General features: G+C 42.4%; 1 long non-coding RNA gene across 1 annotated transcript in view; it reads left to right on the top strand.

Moving 5' to 3' along the window:
- The window catches only part of LOC140696397 (uncharacterized), an 82,260-nt gene that overhangs the window by 67,838 nt on the left and 227 nt on the right, over positions 1-14,195 (top strand). The window contains exon 3 of the long non-coding RNA XR_012072669.1: positions 11,387-11,485. This is a non-coding gene — a long non-coding RNA (uncharacterized lncRNA). The remainder of the gene's footprint in view (positions 1-11,386; positions 11,486-14,195) is intronic.

Below are 14,195 nucleotides of genomic sequence, written 5' to 3'. Positions count from 1 at the left end.
TGATGAAATCAGTTATTGTTTTCATGCATTTAATTATAAAAATGTATTTCATAAAATATAAAATTTTTGCAACTTACTTCATGCACATCTTTTCAAAATCAGAAAAATTTAAACTGATTAACTAGCTGACAAGCCATTCTTGTCTCCAGCTTAAAAATTTTCAGAAAAACTATAGTGTTGAAAGTTACTGTGGGCATATTTATAACTGTTGATCTCTGAATTCCTGATATGTGGGAAGCATTAAACTTTCAGAGAACTCTCAAGCTCTTTTTTGGAGTGAGAATTGAATATAATTTTAGACTTTTTCTAATGGCCCATAAAGAGTGCATTTTTCCTTTTATCTATAATCAGCTGGTCAACCAGAGAGGACACTTATTCTTTTTAAAAACTGAGTCAAAAAGAATCATACATAATTCAGGAATATCTACAAATTTTATGAATCCGTTTTAGTAGTATTCATATCATTAACAAACTTCAAAGGCAGAAGAGATTCTTTACAAGTGGAATTTGGGGGTCAACAGTAAAGCTGGGTCTAAGAATTAGCTTTCTTATTTTATATCAGAGATTTTATTCTAGCAGTGTTATGTCTTCAACCTCAAGAAATGAAAGTGGAGTTCAGTGTAATTTTAAAAACTTTTTTGTTACAAGAATTTCACACATACATATACGGAGAATGACTAGATAATGAGCCCTTACATATCCGTCACTTAACGGTGGTTCACATGTTGCCATGTTTGACTTACCGGCCTTCCTTCCTGCTGAATTTACTTCCTAGAGTAAATTCCAGACATTGTGACTTCACCCTCAAATACTTCAGTATGCATCTCTATGCAAATAAGACATTTTTAATACAGTCATTAGGCCTTTATGGCTTTCCAACAATAATTCCTTCGTATCATTTAACAGCTTATCCATATTTAATTTTCCCCAATTGTCCTCTCAGTTTTTTCAGTTGTTTTGTTCACACAGGGATCCCAAAAGGCCCACGTGTTGTGTTTGGTTGCATGTCTTTTAGGTCTCTTTAAATAGAGAGGAACTTCCGCTCCCCCGCTTCCACCTCCTTGTTTTATTCATGCCATTGACTTAAAGAGCCTGATTGTCCTGTAAAACGGTACACATTCTGGGCTTGTCTGCTGTCTTCCTCATTATGTCATTGGGTTTGTTCCTGTCTTTTGTTCTCTGTTAATTCTAAAAGCTTTACTATATTTGGGTGAAATACTTCAGGGTTTACTTCATCTTGCATCACTTCAGGAGAACAAATATCTGGGTATTTCAAGTTTAGTAATGCCAAGGTTGATAAATGGGTTAGCTGGTGACAGCCAGGCCCTTCCATTATAATGCTGTGGTTTTCCTCTTAGAAGTAATCTGCCACAAATATTTAGTTCTTCATTGGTCCTTCACTCTTAGTATCCACTGATGTTTGTTGCCTGAGCCAATTATTACATTAAAGGTTACCAAACGATGATTTTATAGTTCTGTCTTTCCTTTACTGTATATTAACTGGAATTTTTCTTAAAAAAAAAAAAAGGTTTCCCTTATCAACTAGCTCTAATTGGTTACTCTGAAATATAGTTCATATAATTAACAGAATATAGTCTTAATAAGTTTTTCCTTTAGTTGTAATTTTCAGCATAATAGTCCATTGTTTTTAAACACTGGCCATTGAATTAATAGTACCTGTGATATCATTAAGAGAATGGCAGAATACTCAATTTCTGTGCCGAATTTCTTGTATGTCAAGAATGGACTTTGCATGAAGCCTACATCTCTGTGTAATAATAGATGTGAGGGCCATTTGTAAGTTCCTGAATGTAGGTACCTAGAATGAACTACTCATTCTGAAAAGTTTTGAAGGTAAAATTCTGTTTTTTACCCTTAAGCTCATAATTATTTGATTTTTTTTCCTCTTCACTTTTCAGTCACAAAATTTTAAAAATCAGCGTAAGTTGCTCACAGTGCACACAATACCTGTGTAGAAAGGAGGGAGCAGAAGCTGAGGCGGAAGGGTGGGCGCGCGGGAATGACGATTCTTAGAAACTCTTCTGGGCCCCAGATGGGCCAGAGTTTAAAGAATGTTCTCTAAACAATGGGCTGGGAGCCATTCCACCATTCTAACCCTCCTCTTGTCATTTATAGAGCATCAAGAGTTTGTTTTCCCTCTTATAAATGCTCACTGTTTTTTACTACACAGGAGTGACAGTTTTTGTGATTCCAAGAGTTGAGATTTCATGGGAAGTTTTCCTCTGGCAAAGGCTTTTTGGGTTCCAGAATGTTCTCCAGATCTGTCTCCATGCATTTTGTTGACAGTCGCCTCCTTAGCAGACAACAGGTGTTATCTTGCCTCTCATCAGGTTTATTAAAGAGCTCTGCCAGTATCTTACCTTGCCGGTAGAGTTATAGCAAACATCAACTACATTCATTGCAAGGAGTACTGTTTGCGCTGGACATGACGGCTCCAATTATGGTGTGACCGGCTATCCCCTGTCCTCTGTCTCATGTTCTAAGAAGCTTGGGGAAAAGCATGTTGTGGCCTCTTCCTGAGTGTAGGGATGTGAACAGGAAATCAGTCTCTTCCTTGGGGATTGTAAATGAGGTGCATGCATTCAGTCTGGAAAAGTATTTCTTTTGCCTGGGACCAGTCATGGCAGAAGCTGTGGTCTGTGGGATCAGGGCGTAATGCCAACAGGGAGGCAAAGGGTAGCCAGCCTTCTCTCTTTTTTACTTTTTGCAAACTTGATAGTCGTACTATACTCTAAGCGCTGGTATTCATTCTTAATTTTTTAAAGACAGAAAAGAAATATGGCTTGATGATCTTAGAGACTTTTAAGAGCACTTAAAGGTTGTAATCTTCATGGCAACATGGAGAAAAAAATATTTTATTGTGTTAATGTAGTACACATCCCGGTGTAGCATGGCTCCCGACTGGACCCTAAGCCACAGCCATGAATGGGAATCAGAAATGTTCAGCCATTCCTGCAGCTCCATCATCACTTCCTCTGGGCCCTCTGCCATTGCTGTGGTCCTCCAGAGGCAAAGGTCACATGGCATAGAGGTTACCGTCGGGGGCTCCGGAGTCGCAGGACCTGTGATTGAAATCTGACTTTGCCACTTAAGGACTGTGTGACCTTCCGCAGTTTACTTAACTTTTCTCTACAGATCAGAGTCTTCATCTCTATGGAAAAGATCACAACAGTTCTTACTTCTTGAGAGATTAAAATGAAACAATACAGCGCTTAGAACACAGCCCTATCCTTAGTACACACTAGAGTTGATACACATGGGGTTTGCTTGGGCTTAAGTTCTGGCACTGGCACTTCCTGTCTGTGTGGCTTCAGAAGAGTTTTTAAATCTTTCTGTGTCTCAGTGTCCTCATCTGTTGAATGGAGATAATAGTAGTAACTATCTCAGGGTTGTACTGGTAGATTAACTGGTTAAACATGTTCAATACCTTCAGAAGAGTTCTGGCAATTTTTGGCACAGAAGAAATGTTAGCTAAAATGACCAGGATTTTTGTAGCAGTTGCTTGAAAATGTAGGGCTGGAGGGGAGAAGATTGGGAAGATGGCACACAGGCCAACTCAAGCCTGAACCTGAAGGAGATGGATGCCACTGGCAGATGGCACAAGAGTAGTTTCCTTTTGGGGACCAAGTGACAAAGTATACACAGAGGGGAGGGGCAACCCTCCAGTCTTGCAGGAGGGAGGAGAGACTTTAGTGCCTTGAAAACTGCAGAGAATGTGGTGCTGGTTTGGTGCCTAGGAACCTGCAGGGTGTTGCTGATGACAGTGGTGCTGCTGGGGGACAGTGGTGGCACCTGGCTAGAAGGGGCTCACTAGTGAGAGCAGAGCCCTGGCACTGAGAGGAACAGAGCAGAACAGGGCTCAGGAAATGGCGGCTACCACATGGTCACAGGGAGAACATGTTCCTGAGCCCTAAGGAGACACTGTCCGGAGACTTCTGGACTCTGAGGAAGGGGCCAGAGTGTTTGAAGCACAGGCAGCACTCCACGGTGGCATTGCATTGTGAACCTCATTCTCTTACTCACTCACTCAACTCTTAGCAAGGCCTGGTCTGTGTTTGGGAGCCATCCAAGTGCTGTACAAACTCACAAGAGTAACTAGGGTGTTTTGGCTTAGTAGCTGGGGAGGAAGGCACGTTGTAAGGAAATCTGATTGATTATTTACAAACTTCCAATCCAGAACCTCAGAGTTTGGTAATGGAAGCAATATAACCACATGGGGTAGGTGGAGGAACCTCCAAGTGTCTAGCCATAGATCATAAAAGGTGCTCTGACACTCACTTAGCAAGTATCCACTGAGGGCCTGTTGTATGCTAGGCCCTGTTCTAGGAGTCAGCTGTGTACCAGACATAGTGCCTGCCTCTCAGGCCTTCACGTCTATGGGAACTGCAGATTAATAAACAATTGAAATACAGTGTGACGTTCCTAGGTGATAAAATATGTTCAGCTTTAGTAGAAGCTGCTAAACATTTTTCCAAAGTAGTTGTACCAAGTTTACTCTGTGCACCAGCTGTATCTGATTGCTCCACATCCTTGTCAACACTTGGTATTTTCTGTCAATTTCATTTTTTTTTGCCATTCTGGGGTGCATGTACTAGTATTGTACTAAGGTTTTAATTCACATTTCCTGAATGACTTAATGAAGTTGAACACATTTCCATATGCTTTTTGCACTTTAGATAGCCTTTCTTGTGTGTGATGTGCTTTTTCAAGTACAAAAACCCCGGAGTGTCTGCTTGTTCATTCAGTCAGTGAGGTCAAGAAGCCGGGGTGGCTAGGGCAGAGGGAGGGAGGCAGGGAGCAGCAGGAGAGCAGGCCAGCCAGGAAACTGGCAGGAGCACATGGTCTGCTGGGACTGTGTTTCATACTCCGAGGGGAGAGCTTGGGGCAGACAGTTGCGTGATCAGACTTCTGTTTTTCACACAATCCCTGAGCAAGGCAGATTAGTGGCCCCCGAAGATATCCACGATGTAGCCTGCAGAACCTATGAATATGTTAGGTTACACGGCAAAGGGGAATGAAGGTTGCGGATGGAATTAGGGTTGCTAATCAAGGGACCTTGAGGTGGGGAGACTATCCTGGATTATCAGAATGGGTCCGGTATAATCACAAGGGCCCTTTGAAGGAGAAGAAAGAGACAGGCAAGGGAGAACCAGAGGGGTGGGGGTGTGAGGCCTCAGCCCACTATTGCTGGATTTGAGATTAGAGGAAGGGGACCATGAGCCCAGAAATGCAGAGGTTGGGGATAAGGCTGGGGAGGGCTCTAGACACCAGGAAGGGCAATGAAATGTGCTCTTCCCTAGCGCCTCCAGAAGGACCACAGCCCTGCTGTCACCTTGATTTTAAATCTGTGACCATTTGAGGCATCCAGACTCCAGAACTATAAGATAATAAATGTGTGTTGTTTTGAGCCTCTGTCTGTGGCAGTTTTTTACAGCAACAGTAGGGAATGAAAGCAATCATTATAGCCGCTGTGTGGCGCGTGGACTCCAGGTGGTGGGCAAAGCAGGAAGACAGCAGTAGTGAAGGGCCGCTGTGGTAATCCAGGCGAGAGGCAGCTTGGATCAGGTGAGAAAGAGGAGAAAGCTATACTTCCTGAGGCTGGAAATCAACAGAAAAAACCACAGACGAATGCTAACTTTTTTTCTTAAAGGCTTACCATGTGCCAGACTGTATACTAAGACTTTATCTTTTTTTTTTAAAATTTAATCCTCACAGCAAAATGAGGTAGGTGTACTATTGTCTGTGTTTCATGCATGGCGATCATAGGGGCTGTCCCCTGCTCAGAGTGTACACAGGGACAGCTAAGATTCAAACCCAGGCTCTGAGAGGCCAACTCTCTCTCGCTTTCCTTTTTGTTCTCGCCAAATACGTCACAAAATTATGTTTAAATGTTCACATTTAACTGGTCTCAGCTGGACCTCGGAGCATTCTTTGAGAGGGTAGACTGGAGGGAAAGCGAGAATTGCAAGGACTTCTCCTGGGCAGACGAACCTCAGGACGCAGGCATTAAGCCTGCGGGCCGTGGCTCCCTTCCAAGAAGGGTCCTCCCTCCTCAGCTGTGCAAAGTCTGGGCTTGATCTCACTGAGAAGGCCTTGGGGCCCCCTGGCAGCTGTGAATAACTGATCAGAACACAGCAAGATCATTTCTGTGCTTGAAGTTTGGGCAAAGAACTAACCCAGGGAGTGTTTTTCTGTCCAAGATGTTATAGAAGTACTCCAAGTACCTGACTATAAGAGGATAAATGGCAAAGTAGGCTTCACCCGTCTCCTTTTCTGTGATGGTGTGAAAAGTGCCTAACTAGGGCTTATTCCTAGAGCCTGATTCTGTGGTCACCTTTGGCGTCAGGGCAGCCTGTGGTTCATTCTGCCTCTTTCAGTGGGACAGCAGGTCTCACAGATGTAGCTGGACGAAGATGCTGCTCAGCCCAGAGGAAGGTGGGTGTGTGGACAAGTCTGGCCTCTGAGGTAGGAGGTTGAGAGCACCTGCTGATTGTCACCTGCAGCTGGTCTCAGGAGTAGCTTGGGAAGGTGCAGCTGGTTGGGGCTCTGTCCCAAGTCTCTGAGCCCGCATGCCAGTGAGACCCATTGGCTCTCTGTGGAATTCCCTAGACTTCACCTGATTTTGTGATACGCCAGACCTGTAGGCCAGGCCTGAGGCTGTTCAGCCCCTCACTTTTCTATTGTAAACTTTCACTGCTGGGTAGGTAACCAGTGTCCTTCCAGAGTAAGAGCATTCTCAGCAGCTCCTTAGTTGTTTTTTGTTTCTAAAAATTTCTCTCAAATAGTCAAACTCCCAATGGTATTTCCAGGATGGAAGGTCACTACCCCTTTGGTGACCACTGAGTAGCCCTGGGTTATGCCCTTCATGGAGTGTGTTTTGTTTCATTCTCACAACAGTTCTGCATGGGTGGATATTGTCGCTATTCCCAGCGGTGACTTCGGTAAGCGGAGAAGTTTTCGGGTCTTCTAAGTCACATCCCTGATTTTATTATAGAAAAACCAAGGCTTTCTCCAGGGAAGTGGCACCATGTGACCATGGTGTCAACTTACACAGGAGAAATACATTCTCCCCTCCTGATTAAGGTGCACAGAAAGTTCGCTGTCCTAACTTCTTACTGTAGGTGCCTTGAAGTAGAGAAGAGGGAAAAGTTAGAATGGGGTGAGAGGAGGAAGATGGTCTCCAAAGGAACCAGTGTCTCTAAGGAAAGGAATGCAGAAGCCTTCTGAGCTGTGAGTGGCAGGCATCCTTCGACCCATTAAGGGAGACTAGAGAGGATACCCAATGGTGAACACGTTGCCTGTACGTCTCATTTGCTCATTCACAAAATTAAGTAATTATATCCTGGGGGGAGAAAAAGCTGCAGCATCAAATATACGGTATGCATTTGATGTCACTACAGGTAGCAGATTGAATTTAACAAGCCATATGGGTTGTAATTGTCTAAGTATGATTAATTCATAATGTTTGCTCATTTTATGCCTTATATTATGATTTGTTATTATTTCATTTAATTACAGTGCAAGTCCTTTTTCTAGGCGTGATCAAGAACCCTTAGGGACTTTGACATCCCTCAAATAAGAACAAAAACATCTCAGTATTTCTGGACTTTATCTGGGACTTATTTCTATGGGTCCAAGTTCCACGAAAAGAGCAAAGTGAACTTGGAGCAGATGGTGCATCCGTCCTTGCAGAACCCCACTTGCAGCTTGAGGAAAACTTCATACTGAAGGTGGAAATAATGGCTTTATGCTCAGTTTGTTGTAAATTCTAAATGGGGTGATTGAAGGCTGTAATGATCACTGTTGTTGGACGCCTCTGGGCTCCAACATCTGGTGAATGCCTTTACTAGCTGACAGCTGTTAGCCCTGGTATCACAGTGTCCTGCCCAGAGCTTTTGTTTTAAGTAGGCTGGGAATTATGCTTGAGGCGAGTATCATTAGTTCATGTATCAAGACATTAAAAAAAAGGAGAGAGAGAACAACTTTATTTTCAGGGGTAACTTCACCATGGCACATCTAGTGAAAACGGAGACTTTTGCGTATTGTTATGGAAATATTGCAGCCTTTTTTGCTCAAAACCTAAGATTTTTATTACATTTTTAGCACAAGAGTTTAAATTAATATTCTAGACCCTGTTCAGCCTCTGTCAGAGACAAATCCAAATTGTTCACAAGCACAAGATAGATTTAGGAAAATTAGCTTATGTCCTGAGGGCAGGTTGAGGCTGAATCGGTGAAACACACAACAGAAAAGGAGACAGTTTGTGTTCTGGAGATAACAGACTGACAGAGTAACATTGAAAAGTATAGTACTTTGAATTGGAATAAGCAGTTTGTCTATGATTTTAAAGAATGGAATTTAAGAAATAATAATAATTTAGGCAAGGTGTTTGGAATAAATATTTCCATCACTAAGAGTATGCTAAGGTACTTTAAGTTTAGGTTTTCTGTGACTAATATCCTTTAAATAAGAATATAAAAGAAAATAATCACTTGAGGTTTTAAAATTTTTTTAAATAATATTCTTTCTCCTATCATTTTTTTCAATAATTAAAAAGTCATTTAAATTGCTTTTACCCAGGTTTATTCTCTTCCACATGTTAAAAGCACTGTTACTCTATTTAAAGACTATGAAATTTGGGCTTTTTTTTTTTTTTTAGTAGAAGCAAAAAATATTTTGATGGGAATCAGAAAGAGACAGAGACAGAGAGATTGAGAGAGAGGCGGGCATGGGTCTGTTGGCTGTGGATCTGCCATGTCCAGAACCAGGGTGGTTGGCAGAGTTATGGTCTGAAAAGATTCAGCCTACAACTATGTACTTTCCATGTGAAAATACAAGTGAGAAATTTTGAGGCAAGGAAAAGGAGATGATAACATCTCCTCTGGGAATTTTTCAGAGAGAGAGAAGGCCTACTTATAGAGGCAACAAGTAGAACCTCCTAGAAGAGTAGAGGTAGAGACAATTCTAGTGTCTGAAAATGCTTCCCCTATGCTAACTCAAAAGACAAAACACTCACTCCTCTGATCTTCAGTGTCCCTGCCACGTCTGCTACCAGAATCTGTGTAGCTTTATGTCTTCCCACTCTGTGAAAATGCCAAACCTTATCAGCAAGGTAGATTTCCTCCATATGGTGCTAGGCTCCGGGTAGATGATGAAATTGCGAAAGAAGGTGGTGATGGTGACGTTGAGGATGATGGTGATGTTGTTGAGGAGAAGAGCAGATCTTAACTGAAATAGTCACAGAACGATTTTGTAAAGAGCCTAGTGTTTTAAATGCCCTTTTAAGATAAGTTTTGACACACATTTTAGAAACTCCACCAGTAAGATTGATAGTTCCCATCAGCCACCTCCAGAAAGCAACTTTGATAGTGTCCAGGGTTGATACATGAGTGAATAATGGGTTGTATGAGCATGTTAAAAACCAGAATCAAAGAAAAATGAAAGATTAAACTCACTGGGGGTATAAGAGCAACTGGCACTTGCTAGAGTCTTGAGCGCCTCATTTCACTTAATACTTTTAAGAACTCAGTGAGGGATGTGCTATTGTTATTCCTGTTTTACAGATGCAGAAAGTGAGGTTGGGAAAAATTAAAGAACCTGCCCAAGGTCACACCCCTATTAAGTGGTGGGCCCAGAGTTTAAATCTCGTCTTTTAACTCCAAAGTCTTAACCACTATCAACAGAGTTACTGATTTTCAGAAAAAGAAAATTACTAAGGAAGTCATTGCTCTCTTGTCTCTTGATCACTCAGGTCATCACTAAGATCTCCCCTCCCCCTCCCTACCCCGACCACCTTTGTTTATCCTACAGCCAGATCAGAACATGTAACTGTATTTGAAATCACAGCATGTTGCTTAGCTGTGGATACGACACTGTAAAATCGTGACTTGATATCATGATATCATGATCTTTCAGGGAGATAATGATGGATGTGGAATGAATCATAAGGGCTGCATGACAGAGAATAAAGAATGCTGCCTGGAAATCAGGGCAGGAACTCTGCCACTAACCGGCAGCGTGACCCCAGCAAACCATATAACTTCTCTGGGACTCATTTTCCTCAACAGTAACATGACAGACAGCATTAGAGTAATTATGTCCAAGGTCTCTTCAAGTTATAACATATGAGGAAATGGGTCTTATTACTTTCATGCCATTGTTCTTATCAATGTGCAAACACATTTCATTCTGAGACCTAGTCTAACAAGTATAATTTGATATAGCTGGAAAACAGTCAGAGGCAAATGGCTTTACCTATTAAGTTTTCCTTTTCCATTGACGGTCTAGGATTTGCCACTTGGAGAAGGGATGAGGATGCTTGGAAGTTTGCCAGTTCTCCTGAAAAAGGGTTGCACTGTGGTTATGCCAAGAACTCTGTATGTTGATCTGGACCCAATACTGTGTCTCGTGTTATTGTCTGCTCCTGCCAACTGCTGCTTTCTGCTCCAGCTGTTTGGAATCCAGACCTGGCACTGTGTAGTCTGCCTTGGCATGCTGTGTGTGTGTATGTGTGTGTGTGTGTGTCCGCTCAAGCGCAAGTGCGTGTGTGTCTGTAGACTCAGTGTGACATGATGAAAAGGAGTAAAGACAGCAGTCTTATGTGGACCTTTCTCTTCTTTACCTGCTCACTGTCAAGTCAGATTCTAAATTTGCTTCTCCCCATGTGACCCAGACCTGTCTTAGTCCCCTCTCAACACCTTTGACTATATCTAGTCCCCAGAATCACCAGTGGTACCAAAGAGTATGTAGGCTGTTGGGTGGTCTCACCAGGCTGTTGGCCCAGCATATGTAATAGTATAAATTTCTGTATATCCATAGATGGCATCTCCCACCTTCTGCTCTTTTTTATTTTGTCTCCTGGGTGAGCCACAAGGATTGAGGCTTTGATGGTTTTACCAGTATGCCTGGCTCCGTCTCAGATTGGGCAGCATCTGAGCATTTCCATGGGGGGTGCTTCTGTGTACTTGGGCAGAGCCCAGAAACAAGGCCAGCTGGGAAGGTATATGGAAAAGCTGCTTGTAGATTAGTGATCGAAGTCACTCAAAGAGCAGCCCAAGTCTTGCTGCTGCAGGCTAATTAGCAACATGGAACATGGCCCTTTGGCCCATGGCTTTTCAGATAGCAATTAAAGCAGGGACAGCCTCGGGTGTTCAGGAGGAAAATGGTAATAATATGACCTGTAAAATTGTGAGGTAGGCTAGGATTTTGTCCTATTTTTTTTTTTATCATTTTCTATTTGTTTCCTTTATTTTTTTGTACAACTCTGTATCTTGGTAGTATTTCACAAACTCTCATATATTCTAGTTACTTTGATGGTTTAAATAAAGTTATAATAGTTGTTCATTCTTTTAATAACTGTGCTCAGGTGGCTGCTGGGAACACGGTGAGAAGAAAGAAAGACCCAGCGTATGCCCTCATAGAACTCACATTTTAATAGGAACGACTCTTAAGTGGCCACGGTGAGGTGAGTTCAGCTCTCTGGCAGGGGATACCAGGAAGTAAACAAGAGAACACAGTGGGATCCATGAGCAAGCTCTTCACCTGGTTCTGCTGGTCACTCAGCGACGCGCCAGGGATCAGGAGTCTACATGACGTGCAGGCGGTGAGGGGCTGCTCCCAGACACCTCACAGTCTGGCTGCATAGACCAGGTTCACACAGAAGAAGCAGAACTCCCGAGGGCCAAACTGGGAAGTGCCAATTCTCCGTTGCATTTCGGAGAGGTAGTATTTGGGGTGTCAATAGTAGTCAACTTGAAATAACCGGGATTTGTTCTACTCATTTGATTCTAGATTATAAAATGGAACCTATGGGGCTATGTGATTAGTTAAGACTTGTATCATTTTATAACTTAACATTTTTATGGGTGTGCACCTTCTCTTAACTAACTGTTAAGTTCATGGAGGGCGGAAATCGTGGATTTTACTGCTTTGTGATCCCTATAATCTCCAGTGCATTGCTGTCTACAGAGTAGCTACTCACTAAATATTTGTGAAATAAGTACAGGACATCATAATTTCTTATTGTCTGATGGTAATTCTAGAGCATGAGAAAGATGAGAGGCTACAGTTACCCAGAGAGTTGGAAGTTCTGGATTCATCACTTGCTCTTCCGGTGACTGTTTTTTCTACGAATGTACCATCTATTATTCACGACCTTCCTTCACCCCGTTTGGAATGGGGATGTGTGAGTGAGACTCCTTCTGCTCATAACATTTTCAGCAGCAGGGCAATCTCTTAAGCCTTTGAGGGGATGGAGAATGACAGCAGGCAGATGGGCCCATTGACAAGTGTGTCCCCTTGTGGTACTCCTGTCACAACTGAATTATTCTGTCATTTGTGCTGTCACCAAATCAGGCTGATCCAAGAAGTGGAAAGAAGAGCATTTCCAGTGACTCTTAATCACAGAGGGAAATGGCTCCATGACACATGTGTTTTCTGTGAAAGGGACTGGCTTTATTATTTTCTAAGAGTGGAGAGAGGGGGCATGGTGTATCAGCATATGAAGAAGTGACATGCTTGTGATTGTGATGGTGACAATATTTTGAATTACCTCCTGAGTTTGGCTTCATTTTGTTTACCTGGTATCTATCTCTTGCATCTGCCCACCTAAATTTAAGGAGCCCAATTTGGGGGCTCAGGAGTTGTCCCGGACCACAGGCCACTCCGGATAACCATGCTGTCTTCATGTTATGTACTTTCCCCCACCTGTACTGAGGAACTTCACCTGCCAACCTCCAGTTAACTCTAGAGTTGGGCAGTACCCTGCCCATGACCAGAATGTGTCTGCCCCACATTGCTGGGTCATTCTTCGCAGCCACTGGGGCTCCAGGACAGTCATGAGCCCAAGAATCCTCTTGGAGGGAGGACCTCTCATGGTTGTATTTCTGTCATCAGACTTGCCCATTATGTAAGTCTCAAGCACTTGACTGGAAAATTGTCTGTTGTGATTCCAATCTCAGAGATTGTGATAGCCTTGGGAAATGAGGGATGGAATGCATTAGGGCAGCGTTTAAGTCAGTCCCAGAAAAAAGTCGTTTACTGAATATATTTAGAATCACATTTTATTTTATTTTTAAACTGGGGAAGTGCAACTTTTTCTCATTGCTCATTACACTTCACATTTTGCTGAAGTTTCTCCAAATCATCCCAATAATTTCATTACTCATTTTCAATACATAGACTTTCTGGGAGTTGTCAAGGTGATGTTTCCAGTGCACTAAGGCTTTTTTGTTAATTAAGTCAACAAATATGTGTTAAGTACCTACTTTGCTCCAAGAGTCTGGAGATGAAGAAGGCCTATAATTTTGACTTCTGGGAATTCAACTATCATGCTAAGAGAACAGTAAAAAGCTGTTCACCTGCTAAGGAGTGATTTGTTGTCCAGAGCATTGCAGCATCTGCTTTATGTTGCTGAGTAAGAGATGTGAGTGTGCGTGTCCAGGAGCATCTAAACATTCCATTTTAGGGCTCAGTTCATCCACACTTTGAATTTGATATATAATTATGAATAAACTAGAGACATGAAAACAAAGCTACTCACACCTCACATGGTCCTTTTGGCTTTGGGACATTCTTATTAATGGCAGCAGTGAATTTACTATTTGTCTTCATTCTTGTAGTCAGGTTACTAGATACTAAAGCCATTTTTATGCTTGTTTCAATGACAGCTGAGACTGAAAATGAGCAACCTTATGGACCTACTACTTTCTGAGTGCTTGCAAAAATGGCTTTTTCTTTTTATTTCTGGAAGCATTCAGATCTAGACAGGAATAAGGAGAAGCATTAAATGAAGTCTAGGTAGCCACCACCAGCCTCAAGAACTGTCACCGTAAAGCTCATGTTTCACCTATAATCCTTCCTCCCCCTTTGCCCTGGATGACTTCGAGGCAAATCTCACATGTATTAATTTCATCTCCAGATCTCTGGGGACTCCCAGTGTTTGTTTTTATGCTATAGAATGTCATCAGACAGGGCACATGCCCTCTTGCCACATCCCTACCATTCACATTGCCTTTTATCAGACTGTCCTCATTGCCATTACCTGCCTGCCCCGGAAAGCATTTGGGTTTGCAAACTCTAAATTACCTGTTTTCTTACCTGTTCCCCTCAGTCAGTTTTGTTATCACTTTCTCAACATATTATTTGTGCTGTTGCCTATAAATATTTAAGTCATG

Source organism: Vicugna pacos, chromosome 5 (assembly GCF_048564905.1).
Source record: "Vicugna pacos chromosome 5, VicPac4, whole genome shotgun sequence".
Classification (NCBI taxonomy): Eukaryota; Metazoa; Chordata; class Mammalia; order Artiodactyla; family Camelidae; genus Vicugna; species Vicugna pacos.
Note: the sequence above shows the minus strand (reverse complement) of the source record. Positions and strands in the feature narration are given on the sequence as shown.